The following is a 14057-nucleotide window of genomic DNA, read 5'->3' on the forward strand; positions in this document are numbered from 1 at the left end:
AATGCAGTATAAGCCATATATGACAAACCCACAGCTAGCATTATTCTGAATGATGAAAAGCTGAAAAAAAAACTAGAATAATACACAGATACTCATTCACACTACTCTTATTCAACATAGTAGTGGAAGTTTTAGCCAGAGCAATTAGAAAAATGAAAGAAGTAAATGGCATTCAAGTTGAAAGCAAGGAAGGCAAGTTGTCTCAGTTTGCAGATGATATGATCTTATACATAGAAAACTCTGAAGACTCCACTAAAAAACTCTTAAACTGATAAACTTAGTAAAGTTGCAGGACAAGAATAATCGACATACAAAAATCAATAACATTGCTATATGCCAATAATAAAAAGAAATCAAGAAAGCAATCCCATTTACATACAGTACTATTAAAAAATCTAGGAATGAATTTATCTAAGGAGATGAAATATCTCTACAAGGAAATCTATTAAACACTGAGGAAGAAAATTGAACAGAACAAAAAAATGGAAACATGTCCCATGTTAATGGACTGGAAGAATTAATATTGTTAAAACAACCATATTACCCAAAAAGATCTATAGATTCAATGCATTCTCAGTCAAAATATCAATGACATTCTCAATAGAAATAGAAAAAACATTATGAAATTTGTATGGAACCAAAAATGACTCTGAATAGCCAAAGCAATCCCAAACAAAAATAAGGCTGGAGGCATCACACTACCAGATTTCAAAATATACTACAAAGCTGTAGTGACTAAAACAGTGTGGTACTCACCTTAAAACTGATACATAGACTAATGGAACAGAATAGAGAAACCACATATAAACCCAGATGTTTACAGCCAACAAATTTTTCACAGAGGAGCCAAGAACCTGCATTGAGAAAATGGCAGTCTCTTCCATGAATGGTGTTGGGAAAACTGGATATTTCTATGCAGAAAAATGAAACTAGATCCCTGTCTCTCACCATACACAAAAACCAAATCAAAGTGGCTTAAAGATTTAAACTTACAACCCAAAACTCTAATACTACTAGAAGAAAACTGGAAAAACATTTTAGAAAATTGGTCTGGGAAACAATTTTATCATAGATAAGACCTCAAAAGCAGATGCAATAAAACAAAAACAAACAACTGCGGTTATAAACTGATAATGTTCTGCACATAAAAAAAAATCTACCACCACAGTGTAAAGACAACCTATAGAATGAGAGGAGATATTGTCAAACTAATAATCTGACCAGGGATTAATATCCACAATATATAGGGAACTCAAACAATTCAACAGAAAAACAGATAAATTTTATTTAAAAATTGGTGAATGTTGATAAAAAAATAGACATTTTTTAAAAGAAAACATACAAATTGTCAAACAAATTTTGTTTTTAAATACTCAACATAACTGGTCATTAGGGAAATGCAATGAGATATCATTTTATCCCAGCAAGAATAGCTCTTATCTAAAAGACAAAATGTAACAAGTGATGGAGAGAATGTGGTGAAAAGGTATCTCTTTTACAATGTTGGTGGGGATGTAAATTAGTACCGTTATTATGGAAAACAGTAGGAGGGGGTGCTGTCCTGAAGAAAGTACCAACAGAACTACCATATGATCCAGTAATCATACTACTGGGTATGTATCCAAAGAAAAGGAAATCAGTATGTTGAAGAGATATCAGCACCCCCTTGTTAATTGCAGCAGTATTCACAATAGTCAATATGTGGAATCAACCTAAGTGTCCACTAATAGATAATAGATAAAGAAAATTTTGTATATATTCAATATAAAATATTATTCATCCATTGAAAAGAATGGCAACCTGTCATTTGCAGCAACATGGGTAAGCCTAGTGGATACTATATTAAGTGAAATAAGTCGGGCACAGAAAGATAAGTTAATCTCATAGAAGTAGAGAATAGAATAGTAGCTAGTAAAAGCAAGAAAGTGGAGGCAGGTCTTAAATGACACAAAATTATAGTTACATAGGAAGAATAAATTCTAGGGTTCTATAGCACTGTTTTATGGCTATAGTTAAATATTTTATTGTACATTTTTAAATAGCTAGAAGAGAAGGTTTTAAATGTCCCCAACACAAATAAATGATAAAGATTTGAGGTAATGGATATGATTTCATCATTACCCTAATTTGATCATTACATATTGTATGCATGAACCAAAATATCACACTATACCTAATAAGTATGTACAACTATTATCTGTCAATTAAAAATTTTTTAAAAAAATGAAAACTGCAAATTCTATAGGTTGCTAATAAAGAGGAAGAAAATTATAAAGTTTACCGCAAAATATTTGAAAAAGGGTTTTGATCTCTGTCTCTATTGTTTCTTCTATTAACTCCACATTCTTCTTGTTTTAGAATAGTGTGTACATAGTTTCATCATGACAGATGCACTTATTCATTCTAGGAATGCTTACCTCAGCATAGGAACACCTGCCCAACTTGTAAACTTTGGGTAACAAGATAAACTATATACAAAGAAACTGATTTTTGGCTAGTTTTCCCACCAAGTCTGCATCTTACAAGTTAAGATTCATCTTTTTGTTGCAAGAAATAACTTTCAATTTTCTTGAATCATAGCTGTGTTTCACTCCTTCAGGTACTTCTTCCTCGTTCATTATTGCATTCTAAAAGGAGTCATATTTCTAAGTTACAACTGACCCGCGGAAGGGCTCCTCTCTACTTCTGCTCTTCCTGCTCTTTGGGAAGATAAAAAGATCACAACTTTATATCAGACTTGCACAATATGGCTCAAAATTGTAAACAAATGATTATCCTCGCTGACTAGTATTCAAATGGGTAGGTGGCCACAGGGCTAGCCCAAACTAGACAGAGAGTAAAAGGTAGCACTACACGCATTAAGCCAGACACAGAAAATATTTTCTTCGCAATTTCCATTTAAGATAAATTGTCTGTATGCCTTCAGAAAGCCAGGGTTTAGGAAGAGAGTATGCATTTGCTAAGGCTGGAAATAACTGCCTGGGTTGATTGTGTAACCTGGTGTTTATGATATTCATTATACACAGCATATTTTGTCACTTGTATTGTTGAAGATTGAATATTTATGAAGATTTACGAAACTATTAGGAGGGAACTAAACACATAACACACAGAATTTCACTTGGAAGATCTCCATCAAACAAGTTTATAGCTTTTTCCAAAATATTTGTTTTGGATCTTATTCAACAGTTATTTTATTCTTTCATGCTCTTTCTCTGAGAATATTCTTACTCAGGGGGCAGAACTCAGTCCTTCTAGCTTTCTTATTTTAAAAATTTTATTTTTATACAGGTTTTCTAAGGTAAATTCTTCAAGAAATCTGAATTTTAGGAGTTATGGGTACTTTATTCCTACTTAGAACTGATTTAATTTAAGAATGACAGATTTCTCCCCTCAGAAACATTTTGATAACATATGCAACCACCCAATATAAATAATGCTTATCATAGGTACGTAGGACATTTAAAGATTTTTTTTTCTGCCTTTTTAACTCTAAATATTGTGTCAATAACATACAATAATTGCAAACTAAAAAATACATATTATTTTACTTCAAATAAAAAAGGAATAATAATATTTTAGCTTACTTATTTAATTTATTTTGCTATTTGGCATACTCCATGCAGAATCTATCATGATAAATAAATGATTTTTGGCAGGCTGACTACATAATCTTTGTGACTAGAGGAAGAATCAACTTTGATCCTCTGTCTCAATTAGGACTCTATTGAAGTGGTACTGAACAGTTGAGAAAGAAACATTAAAGTAATATTCTTTACTCCCAAAGATAGATGCTTGAGCCAGGCTGTATTTATAAGTGTGTAGCTCCAACCACAAAATCATTTTCTCCATCCATGCAAACTATAATGGATTTACCTTTATCACCATTGTTAAGGAAATTATTTTGTTTCTCCCCCCTTCTAGTTCTTCTAAGCTCCTTTTAGGGTAAGTCTTTCAAGCTTTTCAAACTACTCTGTTTGACAGTCGGTGAGGTTATAAACATAAAACCAGTATTGGTATTCATTCACATTTTCTAGATTAGTGTTTTGTAAATGTAGTATATAGTTTCACTTCAGCAGATGAATCCTCTGAGGTGCTTATTAAAAATGAAGGTTTCCAGACCCACTAAATAAGCCTCTAGCATTGAGAACATGGGGATCTGGATTTTTAAACACATACTGCAGATAATCCTAGCATATACAAAGTTTAAAAAGCTTTTAGAGGCATATAGAAAATAAATGAAAAGGAGAAAACCTGTTTAATATTTCCATAAAATGTCATGTACATAAGTAATCTCATATCATCAAGAATATTCAATCTTTGTTTTTCTTCTGTTCAGTTCTATAATATATTTCAAAAGAAAGTCCTTGGGCATTTGAAATGAATGCAAGGCCAACTCATTTTTACTCTGTTGCTTAACTTTGTGCCTTCTTTACAGGCTGTTTCAGTGAATTAAATATAAAAATAGTTGGAAAAACTTTTGAGATTTTAATTATATCTTAGATGTGTCAAGAATTTTTGAAAATAATGTATATGAAGATATAAAAAAATTGACTGGACAGATTTATTGTTGACAAAATTAACTGCCAACTCACTCTATTTTTCTGACAGTGAGTAATTAAAAGTTCAAGTGTTATCTTTCTTTTTAAAAATAGAAAACAACTTTGGAAGTTCTACTAATTAAATTTCACCTTAAACTTGTCAAGAATATTTAAGACATAGGTCAAATGTATGATAGCTATAATTGTCATGCCTGAACTCACCATTTTCAGTTAGGCAGGGTTTTTTGTTGTTTTCTTTCTCTGCATTCTCAAGCGGACTGTAATTATTCTTGTCAATTTCAAACCCATTACTCTCTGGGAAACACTGCAGTTTGGTCCTTGACCAAGTTGTCTTTTTACTTCTAAGTCAAGATCCTCAAATAGAATTTTTTCTGACTCAATCCAAACAGTGTATAGCTAAAGTCTTCTATCCATTTATCTAACCCAGAGATAGGAATTTACAGGCATCTCTTTGCCATGCAAATTAGAATAGAATAAAAAATAAAGAATTAGAATTCAAATAAAGATTCTAATTCTGTTTTTGTTGGGCTATCACACCAGAACAGATCAGGCACTTTTTGTGTGGTCAAGGTTATTTTTAATAACTATTACCACCTGTGAGAATAGAGATTGAATATTAAATTGGGATAAATCATCATACTACAAGTTAACAGATTCTGTCAATGACTAAATAATTGTAAATTTTAGTACAATGCAGCTGCTATTAGTTGGATACAAATTGGTGGATAAAGCCTACTTAATTATTTCTTTGCTTTTATAATATTAGCATGAACTGCCTGTAGATATACCGATGATCATGAATGTGTGTTTGAAAACTTATCTGTATTATTCAGGAGAATGAGCAAAATGACAGTTTGTCTCTTATAATTTTGAAATTAGCTTCTGCGTTCTGAGAAAGATATGGAAGAACAAAACCAAAATAACCCTTCTTGTCACAGATGATAAGAGTGGTGCATGCCCTATCATGAACAAATAATCATTCTGACCTTTAGTAATTTAACATGTCAAAAATTTAACATTTTATGACAAAAACTAAATAAGGCAATTATTCAGTTTTTATCTTAAAATTTATAAGGAAGGAAAACCAACATTTGTTTTTAAAGGAATATAATTACACATAATATTATAATAATATCAAATTGCATAATAATGTCAAGTGGCAAAGCAGCTCTGTAAGGTCTCTTTGGATATCTAAAGTCAGTTAGTTTTCCTTCCCTCTTTTGCTAAACTTCCCTGGCAAGACAGAAAGATGATAGGGTAGAGGATGGACACATCTACAGGGATCTTTTATAGTCTCTATGCTTTCAGTGTTATTGGAAATGTAAAATAATCTACTTTTTAGAAATAAACCCATGACATTAAATTATTTTTCTTATTATATCCCTTATTATTAATATTACAGTTAGTTTTGGAATAACAGGTTATTCTTATTGTACTTTAGAAAATATGCTTTGGGTTTCTTTTACTGAGGTTTTAGCGTATAACCCAAGAGTTATTATAAAATATGCAAGTATTCCAAGGAACAACATGTACACCTATATTAGAAAGAATAGCCTCTTGAGAAATGAATATCAATTGAGAAGGCTGAGAATACGAAAGAACTGTGATCTATGTTTCAGGATTATTTTCCATATGAAGAGAAAAATAAATAAATAGGCATAATTACTAAAAGCATTTGGGTAAGGAGATAGAAACCAAAACAATCTCCAGGCTTTCAAAACTATGATTTTATTTATTTGTGCTTCTTTTCTTAGAATAGATGACATCACACCATGAATATAACCCCATGGTTAAACTAACACAACCCCTGATGTGGCTACAGGCATTTGGAAATTCCAAAGCCATGAGAAATCAATATGATTCCAGTTCCTGTAAGACCAGGTTTAGAATGGGAGACATGGATGAGAAAAACTACTAACAAATTCAACCATCCAGAAGAACAGAGAAGCTGTTCCTGAAATCTTATTAAAACGTATTCCTGGAGATCTTTAGAGTGCCCTCAGATAACAATATTCAAAACACCGAGTGTAGGGTCATTGTTTCTAACAAATTTTTCTTTTAGACTATTAATGTGGAAAGCAGAACCGTTAATTTTATTGTGTTAGCTAAGTGCATGATTCTCTATTGGCCTTTCTAAAATTTTAATTTTTAATGTGTGCATCATAATCTTTGATAGAAAGCTTTTTTATTATAATAGATAAATGTGTAATGTAATATTTTCTATGTGAGTAATAAAGTAAACATAATAACTGCAGTGAATTCTCATAAATTTATGTTGCTTTGGCATCCATTTTGAATACAAGTTTAACTTTCTCATACCAGAAGCATGGCTCAGTCAACCTTGATTCAGTTTCTAATTCTACACCATATCTATCCAACTGGCTCAAGCCGGTAGCCAGAGATAGGAATTTACAGGCATCTCTTTGTCATGCAGACTGGGCTCCCCACTTTCCCACTGTTTCTTTTAAATGGACTATTCAGGCAATTGCCTGTGAGCTTAGAGTGACATACACCCTGTTCCCTTAAATATACTACTGGTAGTCATGTGCTCACTATCTCTGCCTTACTCTTGATTCCTGCCTCCAGTGAACCCAGGATGAAGGACTGTTCCGACTCATCAGACTCATTATGCCTTCTTTGCCCTGGATCTGTAAGTAAAAACCTTTGAGCTTCCTTTTTTTTTTTTTTTTTTTAATATTGTGGTAGTGTAGTAAATTTGGGTCTTCCTTCTGAAAAACTAAGGGTTGCCCCAGGCCTGGTTTTCTGGAATAAGGAGGTTGGAGTGGGGTAGCATGGGAGTCACATTTTTGGGATGCCAGCACTGGGGTAATGGTCAGGGAAGCATACATTAGAGATAAATTAGACAAGAGCCACCAGGGCGTCTGCCAGTATTAAACAAGTTTCCCACGTGAGGGATCCCCGGTCATGGGTGAAACAACTAGGCATTAGGCCATCTGCCAGGTAAGGAAGTATTCCATGAAAGGCACCCTATAAATACACTAGCCCAACTCCCCTTCATTTCCCTTTGGGGCAAGGTTGCTAGCTGTTCTGGTGCTGGAAACTCAGTTGACCTGGGATTCTCAAAACAATAAGCCAACTTTGCATTTATATTTATTTTAAAATTTGTCTCAAAAAAATACAATAAGAATTCTAGAAATTTATCTTTATCTTTAGTGCACAACTTGATGCCTTTGAAACTAAGAGAGTTTTAATGAGATTAGGTATCAGGATTTTTATATGTAGATATGTGAAAAATAATTGTTTTCTCTGATCCAACAACACAACAAATTAATTTTCTCTTTTTAATTTTAATCCCATCACCCCCCTGTGGAAGTCTCCTTTATTTGGAGAGAAATATTTGAATTTGAAAAGAAGAAAGTTATTTGGAATTTGTGAAGTTTGACATGGCAAATCAGCAGGTCATCAAATAGCCACAATAATTTAATTATGAGTCAGCTAGCTTACAGTATTCTCTCTTTGAGATTTCCTCCTTCACCAGCAAATCATTTATTTTTGTCTTCAATAGGATCTTAGCCTTAGCGTAAGAAAAGAAAACCCATTTGTTTCCATAGATCAGCCTACAGTCTGACCTTGCTCTTCTTACTAATATAAAATTAATTTTGTATATATATATACACACACACACACACACACACACACATAGAAAGAGAGTTTAGTAACTGTAGTATATCTCCAAATGGTGCTTAATTCTATTTAAAATGTAAAATTAACATAATTTCTCTGATGAAAAATAGTTGCAAAAAGGCTTGCTTTTATTTTTAAAAAGCCAATACATAATAACAGCCCCCACTGCTTCTCATACAAAAAGTCTACATAGATATTACATATATTAAAATAAAATATAGATTCTTCAATCTATATGCAGCATGGTCTTGATATGAAATTCATAAACTTATATCCAAAACTGAATACTCTTCCTTTAAGTTTAGGTTCAATCAGATTGTTTATTAGTTTTATGCTTTATGTTCTGTTTCTGGACATTTTGATAATATTAACCAGTTTATGTTTCCATTTAGTTTTATAAAAGTTAAGTTTATAAAGTTTTGTTTGTCAGGAGAACAGTGCTCTATATGACAACAAACACATATTTAATTAGGTTTTGTAATTCATTGCAATTTAGCCACTAGAAAAAATGACCACTATAACTCTATCCAGGTTTACGTAATGTCAGTAATAGTCCTTTATTCATTTTTCATCTTTTTTTATTTCATTAAATCAAGCATTATGTTAGGAACTTAAATAAAAATATAGATATTATACGTTTTTAGATCTCAAAAATAAGGTGACCAAGGCAACTGATAAGTAAACAATTTATTATGTAATATATTTGATGTCTGAAAGGTTACATAGGAGGTGAGTTAAAAGGTAATTAAACTGTATCTTAAGCACAGATTAGTCTTTTCATTTGGAGATATTCACAAGTAATGTAAGAAACTTTTAAATTTATTTTAGTGATGGCAGCAGTAAGGTTGAATCACTCTAATAATTATCATTACTCCTAATTTTCTATATTCATAAAATTCAAAATGTCAGCAAATACATTTTTAACCATGCTGCTCAGAAGTGTAATGTAAAAAGATTTTGGTTACATACACATACATGCAAAATACATATATACACATATGTTTGTATACATATATTTACATATGTATACATATATTTACATATACATTTATACATATGTATAAATATATGTATACATGTATTTGTATGCACATATATACAATTGCACTTCCATTATGCATACATATTCATTGTACATATATTAACTTCACATATAAATGTATATGCATATGTATTTTTATATGTGTGTGTGCATCTATATATTCACTTTCCGTCTTTTTGTTTTTATTTTATTTTTTTTAAAGACAAAATCTCGCTCTGTCACTAGGCTGGAGTGCAGTGGCACGATCTTGGCTCACTGCAACCTCCTCCTCCTGGGTTCAAGTGATTCTCCTGTCTGTGTCCCGAGTAGCTGGGAGTACTGGTGCGCACCACCACACCCAGCTAATTTTTATATTTTTTGTAGAGACAGCGTTTTACCATGTTGGACAGGATGGTCTCCATCTCTTGACATCATGATCCGCCCGCCTCAGCCCCTCAAAGTGCTGGGATTACAGGTGTGAGCCACAGCACCTGGCCATCCCTCTTAAAGAACTTGGGATTTAAATATACACACTCAGAGGCAGGTGGGGAAAGAGGAACAATGGAAAATAGAAAAACTGGTGACCAACCAGTGAGAATAGAAAAAGCACGTGAAAATAGTATTAGATTTTATATACAGGGCCTAGGTCAGAGAGTCATGTAACTTACTAATATGTGTTACCTTTGCATGCTATATTTCCCAGAAGGAAAAGTAGAAAACATGATTAATTACAGGATCCAGTGTCCATAAAATAAAAACATTTGCTCACAAGAAGCAAAACTATCCTCTTATTAATATCTGAAAAAACCTTTTCTCTAATGTCTTATAGGATGCTATGGAATGTATTGTGAATGACATGCTTACCACATATACAGAAGACAGAGTTGAAGGGCTATTTGCCATAACAACCTTCACAGTATCTCTTTGTTAATACAATAAATCTTCTTTCCTTAAAGCCAAATAAACACACTAGCTAAACAATCTCCTAAAAAACACAGTTATCATGGTCTTATATCAGACAAGAATAGATTTTAAACTACCTGCAGAGAAACAGGGGGTGCATCCCATTTCAGATAATCCTTTTATTAGAATGTACTCCCTGACCTAAACTTATTAAGCAATCCAGAGTTTGAATTTAGAATCTGTATCAAATAGCTGGAATTATTATCTATTCCAGTTTGCCATTTAAGAATAGAATCATATCTTTTAACAATGTATTAAGCTGGAGGTGGACATGATATTTTACTATGAAAATTACAGCATTTTACAGAATGGACATCTTAAAAAGACATTAAAAAGAGAAAAGCATTTGAATTGAGGACAGTGATACTTAAGCAAAATTGCAAAAGCCTGCTATGCATCAACAGATATTTTAACCATCATGTGTGACTCCAATCATGAGTGAAACTATTAAAACAAATGGGTAATACGTTGTGTGTTATTTTGTTCTCTTTGTCCATCTCGATATAAAATTATAATATATTTGAAACATGTAGTGTATTAAAGCTTGACTCACAAATTATAGTGTGGGAATATGCAGAAAAGAAGATATTCCTAAAAAGGAAAAGCAGGCCCCAAGAAGCTCTCTCTAGTGAAAATTATTAGAGTTCAGTAATTCTTGAAAACACTTAACAGCGGGTACACAAATCAAGATTGGAAACACTCCAAAGATCTCAAATAATAAAGTAGGTAAGATTACTGATAACAAAAACATTGTTTTTATGTTATCTTAACATATTTCTCACCTCAATTTAACAACTAGCTTCAGTATTTAGTGTTAAAATGTATATTTTCTGCTTTGAATGATTCATCCTTATGGAATTAGAAGATGTAGAACGAAAATATTGTTTGGTAATGTATTTTGACATCTGGTTGATATTTTAACTGACTGCTGAGCTCAAAAATCATGAATGTTTATACAGAAATTGTTTATGCTTGTGCTTCTAGAGCGGAATGCAACTCAACTGGTCTAGCTGACAACTCTCTGTAATCCGAGTTGCTCTTAATGTTTACCCTTTGGCTATGACTGTATAATACAAGGTAAAGGTAGATGTGGTAAATTGAAGCCAGAGATAACTAATCTGTATGCCCAGGGTCTAAACAATTAAATACCTTGTTCCATGAAAATATATTGAGGTCGTATCTTCATAATGGTAGATAAAGTAAGATAAAGAAATTTAGCTTTGCACAGAAATTTATCAGCAATATTTTTGGCATTTACTCATCTTCCGTTACTGATTTTAACTTCCTCCTCCTCCTCTTCTTCCTCCTCCTCCTCCTCCTTCTTCCTCTTCTTTCTTCTTCGTCTGTTTCTTCTTCTTTCTTTTTTTCTTCTTTCTTCTTCTTCTTTTTTGTTCTGTGGTAGACAAACCTTAACATTGTCTCAACCTCCTGGTATACATGCCCTTGTGTAATCCTCTCTCATTGACTGTGACTTGCTTTAAAAGAATGGAATACAGCAAAGGCTACGAAATGTCACTTCTCTGAATAGGTCACATAAAATTCACATAACTTCCTTCTTGGTAGCAGAATCTCTCACTTGCTGTCTTTGAAGAGGCAAGTTGCCACGTTGGGAGGCCCACAGGCCAAGAAACTGAAGGGAATCTCTAGCCAACAGGCAGCTAGGAAATAGGGCCTTCAGTCTAAGGGTCCTAAAAGAACTGAATTCTGCCAGTAACCTTGTATTCTTGAAAGCAAATCTTTCCATAGTCTAGCTTGGAGATGCAGCCTTAGCTCATATAACGATTGTAGCTTTGGGAGTGATTCTGAGTCAGATAACTCAGGTAAGCTAAGCCCTAATTCCTGAGCCACAGAAACTGAGAGATAATAAATGTGTATGTTGGTTTTAAAATCTCTGAGTTTATAGTAATTTACTATACAACAATGGATAGCTAATACAAGATCAAAAAAATGTTTTCTGTAAATTAGCATATTTTCTATGAAGAAATAACTAACCCTTACAGGCATATTTCTATTTTATGTTGCACTTTGCAGGAAAATTAAGTGATTGGTAACAAACAAACAAACAAAACCCCTGGAAACTCACGTTTAAAAAAAAGAAATTCCATAGATAATTTCAATGAATACATAGGCTTAATATGTTCAATAAGTATTCAGTTTTCGACATAATCATTTCTAAGCTGTTTCTACCAATTTGTCCCTGATACAAGGCAAAGTACTTGGCATCAGGCTTCTAGTATTTGCTAGTTATAGGCAGCTATTGTTAGAAAGAATAAAACATTTGTACATTAATTTGGACAACTACATTTTAGAAATTGATACTAAATATAACATACGTGCAGAACAGTTTACAAATAATTACTGTACAGCTCACTAAATTTTCACAAAGTGAACATCCATACATAATCAGTATGCAGATTAAGAAACAGAACATTAGCAACAATCCAGAAGTTTCTTCCAAAAAGCGGAAGACTGTGGAAGTGAAGTGCCATTCTCAGCATATCATGTCAATGGTACATGACTTATCACTGTTGATGTTGACTTTGACCACCTGGTTGAGGTAATGTTTGTCAGACTTTTCCACTACAAAAGTTTTTCTTTTCCCACATTTTCATACTGAACACTTGGAAGAAAGTCACTATATGTAGTCCACACTTTGAGTGGCAAGTTTTGTTTCATCTATTAAAGGAGCAATATCTACATAAATCTTTTAACATTCTTCTGTATGAGAAAATTGTCTAATCTCTCCTATTTATGTATTTGATTATTTATTTACATTTGTATGAAAGAAAGGAGAAAGTTCTTTCATGCTATGGGTATATTCAACATTACATTATTTATTTTGTTACTCAGATTGTTTCAGCTTTGACAACTGAAATAGAGTTGGCATCTATCTCTGACATATTCCCACTGATGTATTTTCTGAACCCTTTCTTACTTTTTCCTGAGTGCTTTCTTACTCTTAGACACTAAAACACTATTTCAGGCTTATTTTCCATATTTGATTCCCAGTCTTACAATCATCCATGTCTCCCAAGAGTCTGCTTCCTTTTATTGGAGAATTGTATTGGGAAATAAGATCTAGGTGCTAGACATGCTTATTGCTACTGTGTTGTCATTGCTTCTATGCCCTCCTAGCTGACAGAGCAAGGGATATAGTATGCATGTCTACTAACTCACATATGCAAATCTATACTATCTATATATGCAGGAATCTCTACCCATATTAAGGCATACATGATTCCTGTCGATGTTTACTGTGTCTTTTAATATGAGCATTCTTAGTTTTTCTCATTTTTCCTCATTATATGGTAAACATATTAATAGATTTTCTCATGTTGAACCAACCTTTCATTTTAGGGAATAAACCACAATGATCATAATGTTGTATTCCATTTACACAATATCAGATCGGGTTTTCCAATAATCTGTTTATCATTTTTGCATTTATGTGCATAGAAGTTTTGTCTGTAATTTTTCTTTCTTGTGATATCCTGGTTAGGTTTTGGTTTGTAGGTCATGCTGGATCCATAAAGTGAAGTGTGAAAGGTTTTCTCTTTATGCTTCAGGGAAAACTTGAAGCTATTATTCTTATTGTTGTTCCTTTGAAATACATTTTTTCGTTTTTGTTTAGCTGCTCTTATCTTTCTTGTGTCTTTTGTGGTGAACTTTTTTCTATGACATGGCCTAGTGTGGCTTTGTTTTATTTGGGATTTATAGGACTTCTTGGTAATTCTTTTTATTTGCTTTAGACAATTCTTGGCAATTATGCCTTCGTATTTTGCTTCTACTCCATTTTTTTCACCTCTCTTTCTAGGACTTCGATTACATGTACAATAAATCCTTTCAATTTGTTCTTTGCTTTATGT

At 32.7% G+C, this 14057-nt stretch overlaps 1 long non-coding RNA gene across 3 annotated transcripts in view; it reads left to right on the forward strand.

Annotated features, from left to right (window-relative positions):
• The first annotated feature begins 7054 nt into the window (after positions 1 to 7054).
• The window catches only part of LOC134740167 (uncharacterized), a 120309-nt gene continuing 113306 nt past the window's right edge, over positions 7055 to 14057 (forward strand). For 2 of the 3 annotated variants that reach the window (XR_010127432.1, XR_010127433.1), the window contains exon 1: positions 7061 to 7212. This is a non-coding gene — a long non-coding RNA (uncharacterized LOC134740167). Of the gene's footprint in view, positions 7213 to 14057 lie in introns of all 3 variants that reach the window. The other variant, XR_010127434.1, reaches the window with a different exon arrangement.

Source organism: Pongo pygmaeus, chromosome 8 (assembly GCF_028885625.2).
Source record: "Pongo pygmaeus isolate AG05252 chromosome 8, NHGRI_mPonPyg2-v2.0_pri, whole genome shotgun sequence".
Lineage (NCBI taxonomy): Eukaryota > Metazoa > Chordata > Mammalia > Primates > Hominidae > Pongo > Pongo pygmaeus.